The sequence below is a fragment of the Chlamydotis macqueenii genome, chromosome 10, assembly GCF_036417535.1.
Source record: "Chlamydotis macqueenii isolate bChlMac1 chromosome 10, bChlMac1.mat, whole genome shotgun sequence".
In the NCBI taxonomy this organism is placed as follows: domain Eukaryota; kingdom Metazoa; phylum Chordata; class Aves; order Otidiformes; family Otididae; genus Chlamydotis; species Chlamydotis macqueenii.
In genome coordinates this window covers 10,788,357-10,802,561 of record NC_141565.1, presented here as the reverse complement: position 1 = coordinate 10,802,561, position 14,205 = coordinate 10,788,357, and positions in this window count along the sequence as shown.

Genomic DNA, 14,205 nt, shown 5'->3' with positions numbered 1-14,205 from the left:
ATCACAAGAAGTGTCCTGCTCTAGGATATTGTTGGCTGCTCCAGAGTTGTTAGCCTTGCACTTAACAGGTTTTTCTTTCTCATTTGTAAGGCATTTTTTAATAGTTCTGGAGAGGAGGCTGTGTAATGCACTGTCTGATTAATGTTTTCCCCTCTACGCTGTGGACTGTCTATAGCAGGATCAGTGAGTCAATTATGGAACTTGATCCATTTGAAAACTCGTTACTCCTGAATACTTGCAGAGCTCTACAGCCTTCAGCTTGACTAAAGAGTCTTGTGTGAAGATTGTCACGGTTTATTTGCTTGGGGTACACCAAGAGAGGGAGCAGCAACAGCTTCCAGAGTTGTACCCCCATCCCTTTCTTGTCTGCTCTCCTGTGATATACTTTTTTTTTTAATTTCCCTCCATCTTCTGTCTCATTTCCAGACTACTGCACTCAGCCGGTATCTATCTTCCATCCTCTCAGTCCAAGACCTAACCTCCTCCCTAGTGCTCCTGTTTCCTTACCTTTGCTTACTGCTTCTCCCTGGCTCTCCTCTTTCCTCTGGAGCAGGAGATGTAAATCCAGGTGCTGGCAGGGCTCCTACAGCAGGTGTTGGGGCCCTGCATGCTGGGGAAGGCTCTTGTGTTGCAGCTTGCATCAGCCCTGTGTGTGGTGAGTAATTACCTGCGTTCAAGCTCTTAGGCTGTGACTTGGGCAGAGGTCCCGTGGACAGCTGCTGCTGACCCTGCAGGAGCAGGCTGTGCAGAGGCACGCGTGCCACGCCTCACGTGAGTCCCTTCACCCCCCGCGATATCCTGTCCTTATCCTTTGTAATCCTCTGTGTAAAGGCCCTTTCGCAAAGCCTGCTCTTTTCACTTTACTCCCCCAGCAAAGGCTTGTGTAGGACAGACACCTGGAGAGGTATCTATTGAAGACTGGGGGTTTAGTTTTTCCCCATTTTTGATTCCAAAAGGAGAACTTAAGTATGCACAAGAACTTTGATTATAATGTGCTATTACTGCAGATCTCTGGCTGCTGTCCTGAGGCTGTTGGATACACATTCAAAAAAGGGTGAAATGGTGGAACAAAATGATTATGGGGAAAATCAAAGCTTTTAAAGACATTTGTAGGATGAACAGATGTTCAAACATTCTTTTATTTGGTTTCCAGACAGACGTAGAGACTTTCCTTTCATCCTCGTAATCAGTGCATTATGCTGTAATTTGTAAAAATGGCATTAAAAAAATATTAACAGGGTCATATTGTGATCTACTGACTCTGTGTCATTAAGCTGGGAAGTTAAGCACGGCAACTGGGAACAGAGGTCAAATGTTGCAGAATGTCCTGACTAGCATATATTGTCAGACTGTGTTTTAATGAATCCAAAATGGAATAAAGATGTAAGGAGGTTTTTTTTAATACCGCTAAGGTTGTCAGTGTTGCAAAACTAGAAATTATTATGGCTGTGCAGATGTTCAGTGAGTAATCTTTCGCTTGTGGGGAGAGTGTAGCAGTGAGAAAAGCTTTGTTTTTCCAAGCCTGTTTTCAGCTTTTCCTTGGAATTTATTCTGGACCTGCAGTCTGGCTTGTGATCCTGCCAAAGGTCTTTGAGCCATGAGGGTCGAAGCATGCAATCATGGTAGCAAGGATTCAGTAGGTGGCATCCTTTACTTGGAATCAAAACTGAATCTACCCACCTAAAAATGTGGTGTGCGCTGGCATTAATAATGCAGCTTTTGAATCAAGCTTGCAACCCATCTCTCAAATAACGTTTTCTGTTAAAAACTGCAGAGTATTTAATGACTGGGGCAGAGCCATTAACTCCAATCTGTTGACCAAGCCCTGAAGCACCAGTGTCCGTTCTGGGTGTGCTTCTGGCTCAGTTGAAAATAGCTCTTTTCCTCACATCCTACCAGTTGTGTTCATTCGTGGCAAGTACCTAAGTATGGAAAAATGAGCCATCCACACTGGCAGAGTTCTTGATGTCCACCAGACATCTCTTTCTGGGCAGTAGACACTTCTCCTGCTTCTTGGAGCTGTGTTGTTGAACAGCCACGGGGTGGCAGAGCAAAAGTGAGAGCCCAGCGCGATGAGGAGATGATGAGGAGATGCAGTGATGTCCTACAGCAGCCATGTTCCACCCCAGGACCGGCTGCACCTCACTGCTGGGAGAGCAGCTCTGTATTATATCTGTGAAGCGCTCTGGGATCTTGTGAAATGAAAGATGAAAGGCAGCAGAGGAGTCCTAGTTATTAACAGTTTAAAAAACTCTTTGTGTTTTCCCTCTTTCTTTAATATCCACAGCGAGCTGAAATGCTCTTTATTTACAAACACATCAGTTTTAAATGAACCTACTGAGTGTGTAAGTAGAATAATTTTAAGATAAAGCCTAGCACAGGGAGCCTAACCTGCTGAGCCTGGGAGGGGGAGAACATCTGTATGATTGCAGTCTGCGGTGAGGCCAGGCTTGCAAGGTGATGGGCATCCAGAAGGAATTCAAGGGTTTGGGGAGGTTGTGTTTAAGCAAGATATTGGAGAAAGGGGAGTAGTTTTCTGGGATTCCCCACAAATTCCCCTACTATTCTGTACAAAAATCGATTAAAAGTGTAATTTGATAGGATTGTAGCTCCATCATACACACTACGTAAGAGGAGAAAGAGCGCAGTGGGTCTACTTATTTCCTGTTGCCAATGCCAGAATATGGAGTCTCTCCAGCATCTGCTGCTGTGCATTGCAGCACTGTTCTTAGTTCCAGTTGCTAGTGGACTTTTAGAGATAAGGCTAGAATGGATTTTCCATTCCTTAGTAAGCATTATGGTTCTTTATTTGTGTCTGGTATGAGTGCTTTTCCAGGATGGTATAATCAGTGTGCAAGACTCCTATCTTTTTTTTCTCCCCTTCAAGGTGACTGTTGCTTGTCAGAGATGAATGTTCTAAGGGACCTCTGTCTCAGCACCACACATTTCTGATGTGTTTATTTCTTTCCTAATAAATAACAGGAGAGGGAATCTCATAATTATTTTACTTTTGAAGCTTATGCTCAGGATCAACTGCGAAAGGAACTCATCAAACAGAATCAGAAAAACCCTGCAAGATCTTTGGTAAATATGAGCCCTACCCTGCACTCCAAGGCTCATTCTTTAAAACATGACCATCTTTTTGACTATCGAGTCCTTGACAGTCCTGCCTGTTCTAGTTCATGTTTCTTAACCAGAAGGTAATTTGAGGTCTGAATCAAGAGCTGCTAAACTAAACAACCCCTGGTAGTGACTGAGGTGCCTGCTTAGCACCATTATGTTGGCATTTTGGCTAAACTGATCTGATTTCTGAAAAGGATCATAAGTAATCTAGACTGTTCATTAGCTCTAGAAGGTTCTGTTTAGATCAGTTTCTTCTCTTTTGATTGGAAGTCATGCAGTCTTTGTTTTGGTTCGTCATTCTTCAATTTCTCAAGGGCGTCATTCATGTCAATCAGACTCCATCCTCCTTGGACTGCAAAGTTGCTTTTATTGGGCTGTATGTGGCCCCCATTCAGACATGTAGGAACCAGTTCTTTTATACTCTACTTGTCTGTGAAAACTGATATTTTAGTGCCTATGACTTCAGTCTGACAATTAGGAGTAATCCATGCCCTCATGGTGAATTCATACCCAAAACAGCATTTCATAAGGATAAGCTGAAACTTAGACTCCACGCAGTATTTTTGCCTAAATTTCTTCCTTTTAACTAAAGCAAGCAACAATCATCTATGTTTCTTTCTTAAACCTCGCTTTAACCAAAGCTAAATTGAACTCTGCACCCTTTGTGAGAATACTGTTTTGTTACCTGGAAAGATCAAGGTCTTTTAGAAGCTCTTCTAGGCACTGCCAGGTTACTAAAAGATTATCCACATGGGTGCTCACCCGCATTAATGTAGGTGATTTCTTCTCTGCAGAATGTGCATCATATTGTCTATGAGGACATTAGAAACATAATATCTAGAGATAATCACTGTAAGAAGGAAAAGTTGCTTACAGTGTGGTAATCAGAAATAACCAAAAAAACTCCAAAAAAAAAAATTAGACATCTGAGATGTTTTCGTTGCCTATGTGTATTCTGTAACTTCCCATCCTTTCTTATTACTGCAGAACGCATAAAGTACCCATTTTTATATTGTAGCACAGGAAAGATTTCTGTCTTGCTAACAGCATCCCTTCTGGTGATTGACTTCTCGGTTGTCACTGCATACAGAGCCAATGATTGTAGAGTTGAATACTCAAAAATCTCTTTCCTGAGTTGTAACTGCCAATTCTAAGCTTAGCATCATCTGATTTTTGCCAAGGTACATGATTTTTTATTTATCTGATTTGAAGCTTGTTTGCTTCTTTGTTCCCCAGTTGGCTTTGTATGATTCTTCTGGAATACCTCGCCATGTAGAGTGTCTTCTGCCTTCTTTGTAGGGAAAGAATCTGAGAGCTGGGCCTGTCTGTGCATTTAAACCCTTGGGCTGAGGTCTTGAGAAGGGAGAGAGAGGGTGCTTGAGTAGCCAGTGATGTATGCGTGGCTCAGAAGGACACGTACCTCCTCACGTGGTTTTTTTTTTTTTTTTTTTTTTTTTTTTTTTTGTATAAGAGTGCACATGCACTGAAAGCAGAATGCAGCTCAGGGAGGAGCATAAGCAAGCTTTTATTTTCTGCCACTGATTTTTTTCATACCTTGAGGTTTAGACACAAAGTTGATATTCTGTGTATGAGGTAGTTTTGGTTTAAGAGTGAGACAATAACTGATTTCCATTGAGTGTTGCTCAGTACATCAAAACCTGCATTTCTTAGGTCTCATCCTCAAGTGCTTCCTGACAAAGATTATTGTAGAGTATTATACCCATGGAAAAGATTTGGACTAAGTGGGAGGTCTCACTGGGAAGCTTTTTTTTCTTTGCTTTGCATCTTAAGAAACAGGAAAGGTGAGGGGTGTGAGACTGTCAGCTGATTTCCTTGGAAAACATACCCTGTTGCTTCTTTCTCTGAAAAAGGTGAAGGGTCACCTCACCAGATTGATAATTGTGCGATGCGAATGAGCCATGTTGCTGGTGGTGCAGCCATACGTTCAATTCCATAACTGAGGTTGGAGTTAGTAGGCTGGCAGCTCATAGCAGATGAAGACCCGCAGCAGCCTTACAGAAGGCAGTGGGGGAGTCAAGAGCACTTGGCGTGCTGCAGAAATGTATGAGCTGAAGGGAAAAGTAAGATGGCATAAACAGAGGGGTTTGGCATGAAGCAGGAAAGTTGCATAGCTTGAGTGTGATAGAGCACAAGATGTGTTTTCTCATGTACATCTTTCGTGTTTCTTTTAAACAAGCTGACAGGTTTCAGTTGTTAATGAACGTAGAAGGGAAAAGGAAGGAATGATATGTCATCTTTCCTTTTTAAACGTGTAGTTGGGGAACTCTGGCAAGAGAAGCATTTTGTTTGGAGAGAAGCCTAAATCACTTTATACCTCAGTGTGGGTTTTTTTTTTTTGTTTGTTTTGTTTTTAACTCTAAAGATTTGATCTGTGCTTACAACTCCACTAAGTGGACAATTTGGTCTGCATCCAGTTTTAAGTTGAGTTGTAAATCTCATTTGCTGTCTGGCAAAGCATGGCATGACTAGGCAGTTTCAGGGAGACATCAGAGGGCTGGAGCACCTCTCCTACGAGGACAGGCTGAGAGAGTTGGGGCTGTTCAGCCTGGAGAAGAGAAGGCTCTGGGGAGACCTCGTAGCAGCCTTTCAATACCTTAAGGGAGCCTACAGGAAAGATGGGGAGAGACTTGTTAGCAGGACCTGTTGTGATAAGATGAGGGGTAATGGTTTTAAAACAGAGGAAAGTAGATCCAGGTTAGACATTATGAAAACATTTTTTTACAGTGAGGGTGGTAGAACACTGTCCCAGGTTGCCCAGAGAGGTGATAAATGGCCCATCCCTGGAAACATTCAAGGCCAGGTCGGACGGGGCTCTGAGCAACCTGATCTGGTTGGAGATGTCCCTGCTCCTTGCAGGGGCGTTGGACTGGATGGGCTTTGAAGGCCCTTTCCAACCCAAACTATTCTATGATTCTGTGATTCTGTCTGGGTTTAGAACAGTAGAAGAACAAAGAACTTTGCTGGTATGGAATGAAAACGGAGCTGCTATGAACACACAACTGAAGACACGTGGGTTTAGGCTGAAATGTGCTTGTGGAGGCCTAGAAACTGCTGGAATAACAGTATCTGAGTGCACGTTTATCTAGTAGTTTAATTCTGTTGTTTTAACAAAGGTATATAAATGTTTAAGCATCACCATTTTTAAACGTAATTTCTGTTGAAGTTGTTGCAAAATCAATATTGAGAAGTTCTACAAAGCATTTTGATATTTCAATTCCAAGTGCTGAGATTATTTGACAATTTTTGCCCTTGATATGTGATGTATCTCAAAAACACTGTACAATTCACTCACTGATACGTTGTAGTAAATGCCTACCCAATTGATGGGTACAGAATTGGAAAAATGAGTTTAGTGAGTTATCAGCTGACATGTGTGCGATGTTGCAGGGGTGGAGCTGAATCTTCGGACTGTAGCTTCTGCTGCTTCTCTTCCCACACTTCACTTGCCTACCATGGGAAGGCCCCTTCTTGAGTCTGCTGTGTAGTTAGTCCAGACTCGTCAGAACGTTTCCTTTCTTTCCTGCGACAAAAGAGAAAGTCTGAGATAACTTCATCTTTTACTGAGGCAATGCAGACAGAATTTCTGTATTTATTCCTTTGTCCTTTTTGATTTGGTCTGTCTTCCAAGGGTAGATGGTAAGATGGATTCTCTTGCGTGTCATGGACCCTTACAAAGGAGGTTTGACACTTGTCCCCTGCTACCAAAGTGGGCACAAGGGAACTCATGGTGACTTTGTCTGGAATTGTTTGCTTAAAATACTAACATTAATATGATCTATGAAAGAGCAACAAAGGCCACCTTCAATTTGTATATAAGGCTTGCTAATTTGCAATGTTATTTTTCTGGTTAGTGGTTTTTTTTTCCCCCCTTTAATTAGAAATTTTAATTAGAGCGTGCTGTGTATTAAGATGTTAAAGCTTTGACTGGCAGTTCGGAATTGCAGAGGGATCAGCTGTCTCTGTAGGGCTGTAGCGCAACAGGGATTAGCTCGCACCCTTCTGCCTGCAGGTATATTTTGCTTCTTGAGTCGAATCATCAGAAAATGTTCTTCAAGGTAGCATTCATCTTCCTGATCAGACCTTGTCTGTTCCAAGGGGCCTGAGTTTAGAGGAGATGTACAGATTCACTGGTCATACATAATGTGAAAAGATGAAGTCTCAAATGACAAATAGGTGAATTATTGGACTGTTTCATCATGGCAATGGATCAGCCTTGCCCCTTTGTCTGCTTACTCTGGTTGTGATGCTGCCAGTGCAGGGAGGATTCCCTGTCCCTGTCTTTGGAGACCAGTTACTATGTTGGCACTTCCTGCAGCTCCTGTTTTCAGTCCTGCCTAGTAATGTAGAAGAGTGCTGCCTGAAGAGTTTTCACCATCTTTGATCTGCCTGATGTCAGCTGTCTATAACACATGTCTATAATGTGCATAGCATTTTGGTGGGTGTGAGGGAGCCTTGAGGACTGGTGTGTTTTGTGTTCCTCAAGTTCCCTTACCTCACTTTTCTTTTCTCCTACTTTAAAGCAGATTTGTGGAAAGGTAGGGGTAGATTCTAAAATACTAGCATTCAATGTTGAATCGCAGTCTTGAAAAGTACAAAAACTTCTGCTATGGGTAATTGTGGAATAACCTACTTGTAAGGGAACCGTTTCCCCAGACTCCTCACACTTGATGGATATCTTATGTCCTTTAAGCCTGAAGATTTGTATTTTTGTTCTGTCTATTGTAAGTGTGGGTTTTTCTGTTTTTCCAGACAAATACCCAATCATTTAAAAAACTGCTGAAATGCATTTTCCAAGATATCTTGTGGCACTCTAACCCGCAAGCTAATTAAGAAACTGCAGTTTTAATTTGCTATTTTCAGTAGATTCCATGTTCTGCTGGAACAGAAGTCGTGATTTTGGTTCCTTTTTGCTGTTAGTTTATTTACCTTTGTCAGATGTCATCTGTCTTCGGAAGTGCCAATCTTTGCAACTTCTCTTGCTATAGAAAACTATCCGTGCTTCTAATGGTTTTATTAAATCAATATGTTCTTCAAAATGAAGATTGATCAGTGGCATTTTAATAATTTCAGTAGTATCTGTCCCTTTTCCTAAGCATCTTAATTCCTGCATCCACCAGACTCCTGCTGTGCAGGGTCTGTATTTTATTGAGCTGTTCGCAGTGATGCCCAAATCTTTTTATCTTGGATGCTTCTGTTAATGTGTCAGTGTAGTTAAATTTATACTTTCTTTGTGGTTACCTTTCACTTGTCAATACTCAATTTCAGTCCAGCTTTGGTGGTATTTAAGTTCCTCCTTCTCTTCCTCCTAGCTAAATTAACTTTGGGCTATTCGCAGGTCTCACTCAGTTACTGTTCTTCCCTCTCTGGAAAGTCATTAAAGTTAATCAACACTGAGGTTAGCATGGAGGTTTTTCTAGCACTCTCTTATTTGATTAAAGCCAGACTCTTATGTTACTTCTATCCTTTTATTTTTTTGTGTGTGTTATTTCTAATTTATGACATGATCACCTTCTCTTCCTGAGCTACAAGGTTTCCTTCGTAATATCTTGTGGAGGTTTTCAAATGCTTCAAGACAGATGGTGTTTGGCAAGCCGATGGTTTGTGGATATGTGTGGATAATTCCAGTAGAGTGGAGATGACCAAATTTCCTTTGCTTTTCAGTGCTTAATGAATCGCATTTATCAGGATGATTAGCCGTCCTGGTTTTGATTGTTGCCTGATCTGGCACCCTGAAGTAAGCTCACATGGGTCTGAAAAAAAAGAAAAAAAAAAAAAAAACCAACCCAAAACCAAAGTAGTGAAGGAGTCTCAGTGTAGTTCAGAAGCACATTCCTGTGTTTTTGCCATGCAGTAGTAGAATAACCTAAACCAACAGTTGATAATTACTGAATGTTGTCAAGCTTCTCTTTGAGTTGAGCAGTGCCAGGCCACAGTTGGTCACATAAATTGGCAGGAGCATCCGCACAAGTACCTGTGTTCTTCACCTGGTTATGAAAGCAGCTTCTGTTTTAAATTTGTAAAGCTAAAGTTTTCATTATTTATCTGAACTTTAAGCTAGTCCTGTCAGAAAGCGCTGTGCAAGGACGTTTGCAGGTATTGTCCATCCTGAGCCGGGAAACCCTTGCAGAGCGGTTGCGCGAGCCCAGCGTTACCATTCTGCACTCTCCTACTCCTGGCCTCCTGCCTATGGCAGTAACCTCAGAGTCCAGTGTTCCAGTGCCTTAAAAAAGGAACATGAGGAGAAGCTTTGCAACCAGTCGAAAATTGAGCAGTGATGTAGAAAGTATACCATGATTGAAAAAAGACTGATTTAATTAAATGTTTGTGGCTGGGATTCTCCGGTGTAAACAGCCTGTGGCTTCTGCCTTGCAAATTGTCTTTCTCTATATGGCTAACCTAGGTTTTTGCACTTGCAGTACTAAAGCTGCTGTCTCTCTAAGCTCAAAATATCAGATCCAGGTGACTGTACATTACATGAGGCAGGAGAATCTTCTCACTTCACCGTAGATGTGCGGCTGTTCTTGGAGGGATGGTCAGCAGCAGCACAGCAAGTTACAGTGCAGCAGTGCCACATCCATGCCAGCCTGTGGCATTTATGTGTTAAGAGGAGGAGCTCTGTTATGTGCATGATTTGGAGGAAAATATGATAGTGTCTCATTCTATTCCATTCAGATCAGATGGAAAGTAATGTCTTCTGAGCTTCCAGTCTGTTTCTGACATCTCAGTTATTTTCCTTGTAATCCCGTGGCTTGCTTTGTCATGTGAACTTAGTAGCGATGTTAAAAAGAGAAGCAGTTGCTATTTTAAAATTTCTCAGTGAGTCTTGGAGCAACTTTTGTCTGATTTATGATCAATATAAAGATATTAAGAAAGCAAACCCTCTTTCCTTCTATCCATTAGCAAGATCTCTTCTGAATCTGTCACTGATAAAGCATCTCTTTGTGCCTTTTCAGTCAGGAGTTGTCATCTCTTAGATGTATGTAGAATGACGGGGCTATTGCTTCTTGAATGGAATCCTAAGGTCATCTTGTCCCTCTCCCTACCCAAAAGAAGGATCAGCTGTATGTATGTTATTCTTTGCAGGTGTCTAGCTAACTTGTTTTTAGAGATTTGTCATTAACTGTCACAGGATTTTACTGTCATTAGGGTTGTAAATTTGGGAGGGAGAGGGAACAGGTTCTTTCTTCCCTGTATCTTACTTGAATGTTTCATGTTGCAGTGTAAGCTTTTTGGTTTGGTGGTTTTTTTTTTTTTTTTTTTATTCCTATCGCTGTGGTACAGGGAATGGACTATTCTTTTTCTCTTTGCAACGCTTTTTTATGTACTTAAAGACTGATCACGTCCATGCTCAGTCTTCTTTCCTCTGGACTAAATGTTCTTAGTCTATCTGGTCTATTCTCTTGGGGGCTGTTTCTCCTAGTTCTGGAGTCGTATCTGTCTTCCTGGGTTTCTCCAAATGGTCAATGTCTTTGCTGAAGTGCATTTCTCTCAACTAGGCAGTTCTCTAGCTAAGGCCTTGGGAGTACTCACTGAAGAAAGCAGGATTTAACTTCAGGTATGTCTTAGGCCATCTTCCTATTTATACTTCCCCATCTGCTGGTTTTGCAGAATCTGGAGTTTATTGCCTTAAGTTTAATGTGTAAGCTAAATATCATGATACCTCTCTATATGGGCTTTCATTTTCCATCCTGTACTTACACATTATGTCCCCTCTTAAACAGCTTCCTTCTTTTTTCAGACTACTTCCCCAGTTTCCCAGGATCACTTACATTCCAATCCTTTTTTCCAGTGCAATCGTTCCCACCTGATCTAGCCAGTCATAAAGATCATTAATGGAAACACTGAATAGAATTAGCTTGAGGACAGACCTGTGAACCATGCTTGATATGTCCTCCCAAACAATGTAACATTGATAACTAGTCTCTGAGTGTTCTCCAAACAGTGTCATGCTCAGCCTATGATGGATTTCTCTAGGTGATTTTTTTTCTAGCTTGTTTATGTGAATGTCTTGTTAAAAAAGTTTTTCCAAATCAAGCTATGCACACTTGTATTCTAGGTGACTTTTTCAGAGGTTTTCACTGTGCTTTTATTTGCCTTCAGCTGTAAAACTGGACCTGTGTGGAGCCTGCTGTCCACAAGGCACGTGGTTATTTGTGGTTTTTACTAGAATCCATTTTTCACAGAAAAGTCAAAGATATTTTGTACTGTCTGAGTGAGAGGATGCTCAGGAACGTGGACTGCTTTTGTGCAAAATACACTACAAGCAGGCAATATGCAAGTTTTCTTGGTTCTGTAGGTGCATTTTAATCTTGATCTATAAGACTCCATCTTCACAGCCTTGTCATCTCATTAAAGTACCCCGTAGCCACAACCCTAAATCAGAGCTGTCATCAGACACTCAGATGCTAAGCATCTGAACCCAGACTGGATCCAGTTGCGGTGCTGTAACCTTTCTCTCTCATGGTTCTTGTCTAAATCACAGCATGTATGTCTTGGGGCTCAGAAGCAGTACATTTTGCAGCTGAACTGAAAAAACTGTTGGGTGACAAGAATGAATCCTAAAAAGTCTGAGGAGACATTCAGGCCCATTTTCATGTATGAGATAAATGGAGATTTGAATTGCAGGTGAGTATTCTGGTCCATCTCAGTAACACGATGCTTTCAGGTGTGATTAAAATGTTTTTGTTTAAAAATCAAATAAGACACATGCTGATAATTCCTTCTCCTTCCCTGGCCTTGTAATAAGCATATAATAAATTAAAAAACTGGTGTTGTGAGGAGCTGTTGGATTTAAGCCCATCTGAACATGTAGATATTAGGCCACCTTCTGCACCTTTGCGTGTAACGAATAGATCTGAGTTATTATAAAGTGCTACACAGCTTCACCTCTGTGCAGGGTGTTAGGCAAACAATCCTCAGCAGAAAATGTTTGCTATTGCCTAAGCCATGGGAAATGCTCTCCATTAGCCTAAGCCATGGGAAATGCTCTCCATTAGCCTTGCTGGGCTTGCTTCTTTCTCTTCCCCCCTCCCCCGGCTAACTCAGAAGAGGAGGGAAACATATCTTTGCAACCATGCAAGCAGGAATTAGCTCAACTGTATTTTACAGGTAAACTAACAAATAAGAGGAGAATCTGAGCGGCCCCTAGGGACCTGAATTTGTTTGCCGCTGGGCCATTCTATCTGCAGCTGGCATCGGTGGAAACCTGAGTGCTCCATTAAAAGTCGACAACCTCTGTTCGCTAGGGCACAGGCCAAACAGAGCCAGCCTGTTCTGCAGACAGACTGACGGCCTTTATCTCTCCCCACCCAGCTTGTGATGGGAAATGATGAGACTCTGAAACAAAAAGCTTGAAACTAGGACTCGGTGCTCTTACCCTGCAGCTGTTGTACCAAGGAGAAGTAGCGACACAAGGTTGCCTTTCAGGGGCCATGTGGGAAATGCGCTCAGTGCAACACATTAAATGAGGATAGGGGCTCATATGGGGGTGCTGATAGGAATGGGGAATAATACGTGGTGCTGGTGTGGGCCCCAGATAGTGACCAGGGGTGTGTGCATCTGACAGTCTTCATTCCAAAACCTTGGGGATTGCATGGGTAAGTTACCGCTCTCAAAGACAATGGGGACAAAAATCTATTATAGTGTCCACCCTTTCAATTGTACTCATGGGTTAATGCCTTAAGCAACAGCTTCCTACCCTCTCACCGGCCCCAAGGAGACTCAGACCTCCACTGTCCTGCGGCATTATCTTGCAGTAGATGTGATTGCTCAGACGATGCATTGATGCTCTGGCTGGGTATGTGTGTCTGTCCCCATGGTGCAATGGTATTACATTGCACCTCAGACATGTGGGATTAGGGATGATTCATGTGAAAATACGTAGAATTAGATGGTTTTGTCTTTCTTTTAAAAGAAAACACTTCAGCCAAGGTACAGTGTACCACACAGGAAGTACACTGGTCTTTGATGGTATCACAGTCTGAAGGGAAATGCACGATACTACTCCGAATGCAAGGGAAAAGAGGTCTTTCCACTCTAGTTTGCAGATATTTGAATGGTAGATTCATAAGTTCTCGTATGCAGACGAATATACCTTTACCCCATCCCTGCTGCTCCTCTGTCCCTTTGTTTCACCTACTGTTTTCATCAGCAGAGCTCTTTGGTACAGACAACGAGTTGCTGTTTCTCACAGGTGTAAATGCTATATTTTGTTACTGAACGCTGTGTTTTGTTACTTGCTGTTTTCTTTTGGAGTCTGGGTACGTGAGCTATTCAACAGTAACACTGGGGTTTTGGGGTTGTTAGGGCTTTGTGCATGATCCTGCTATCTTTTTACTTTTTATAACACTGATGGAAATAACTTGTGTAAAGGGTCAGTTCCCCTGAACAGCTGCCTTTTGTTCATCTTAATCTCTAGTCAGTGTGAGTGACCTTTTGATAACAATCAAGATAGTTTGTGTGTACAAGTGAACGCTGCAGATACCCTTTGGCTCTTAGCTTTCCACCCTGTGTTGGGTACATAGGTTGAACCATTCTTCTAACTACCTTTTGAAGGTAAAGGTGGTATCCCATGGGGATTTCAGAAACAGTAGCCCTAAACCTACTCGTAAAAACAGTCAAACAACAGTCAAAGTGAGTTTTATGGCTGACGTCAGTGGGATGGGCATGTGCTGGGCAAGCAGCTGAGGGCCCAAACCAAGTCACTGCCATACGGCTGCATGAGTGACCCTGGCGATGCCCAGCCCAGTTCTGGATTTCACCACGTGGGTCTTCCCAGAATTAGAGCATTTTCCTTTGAAGTACAAGCATTTAACCTCTCATTTGTAAGATATATATTTTGATGTTTGTACAATAGTTTAAATCTCTCCTCACCTACATAGTAACTCTGGCATCCCTGCAGAGGAGGAAAAAGGAAGGGAAAGTATCTGGAGAAGGCAGCACGTCAGCACAGACCACTAAATGCGTTTGGATATTGTCTTTAGTGGGTGAAACCAAAGAATAACCCACTGCAAAAATGGGGCAAGGATGGTTTCACAAAATATACTTCTGGCTTAGAGCTTG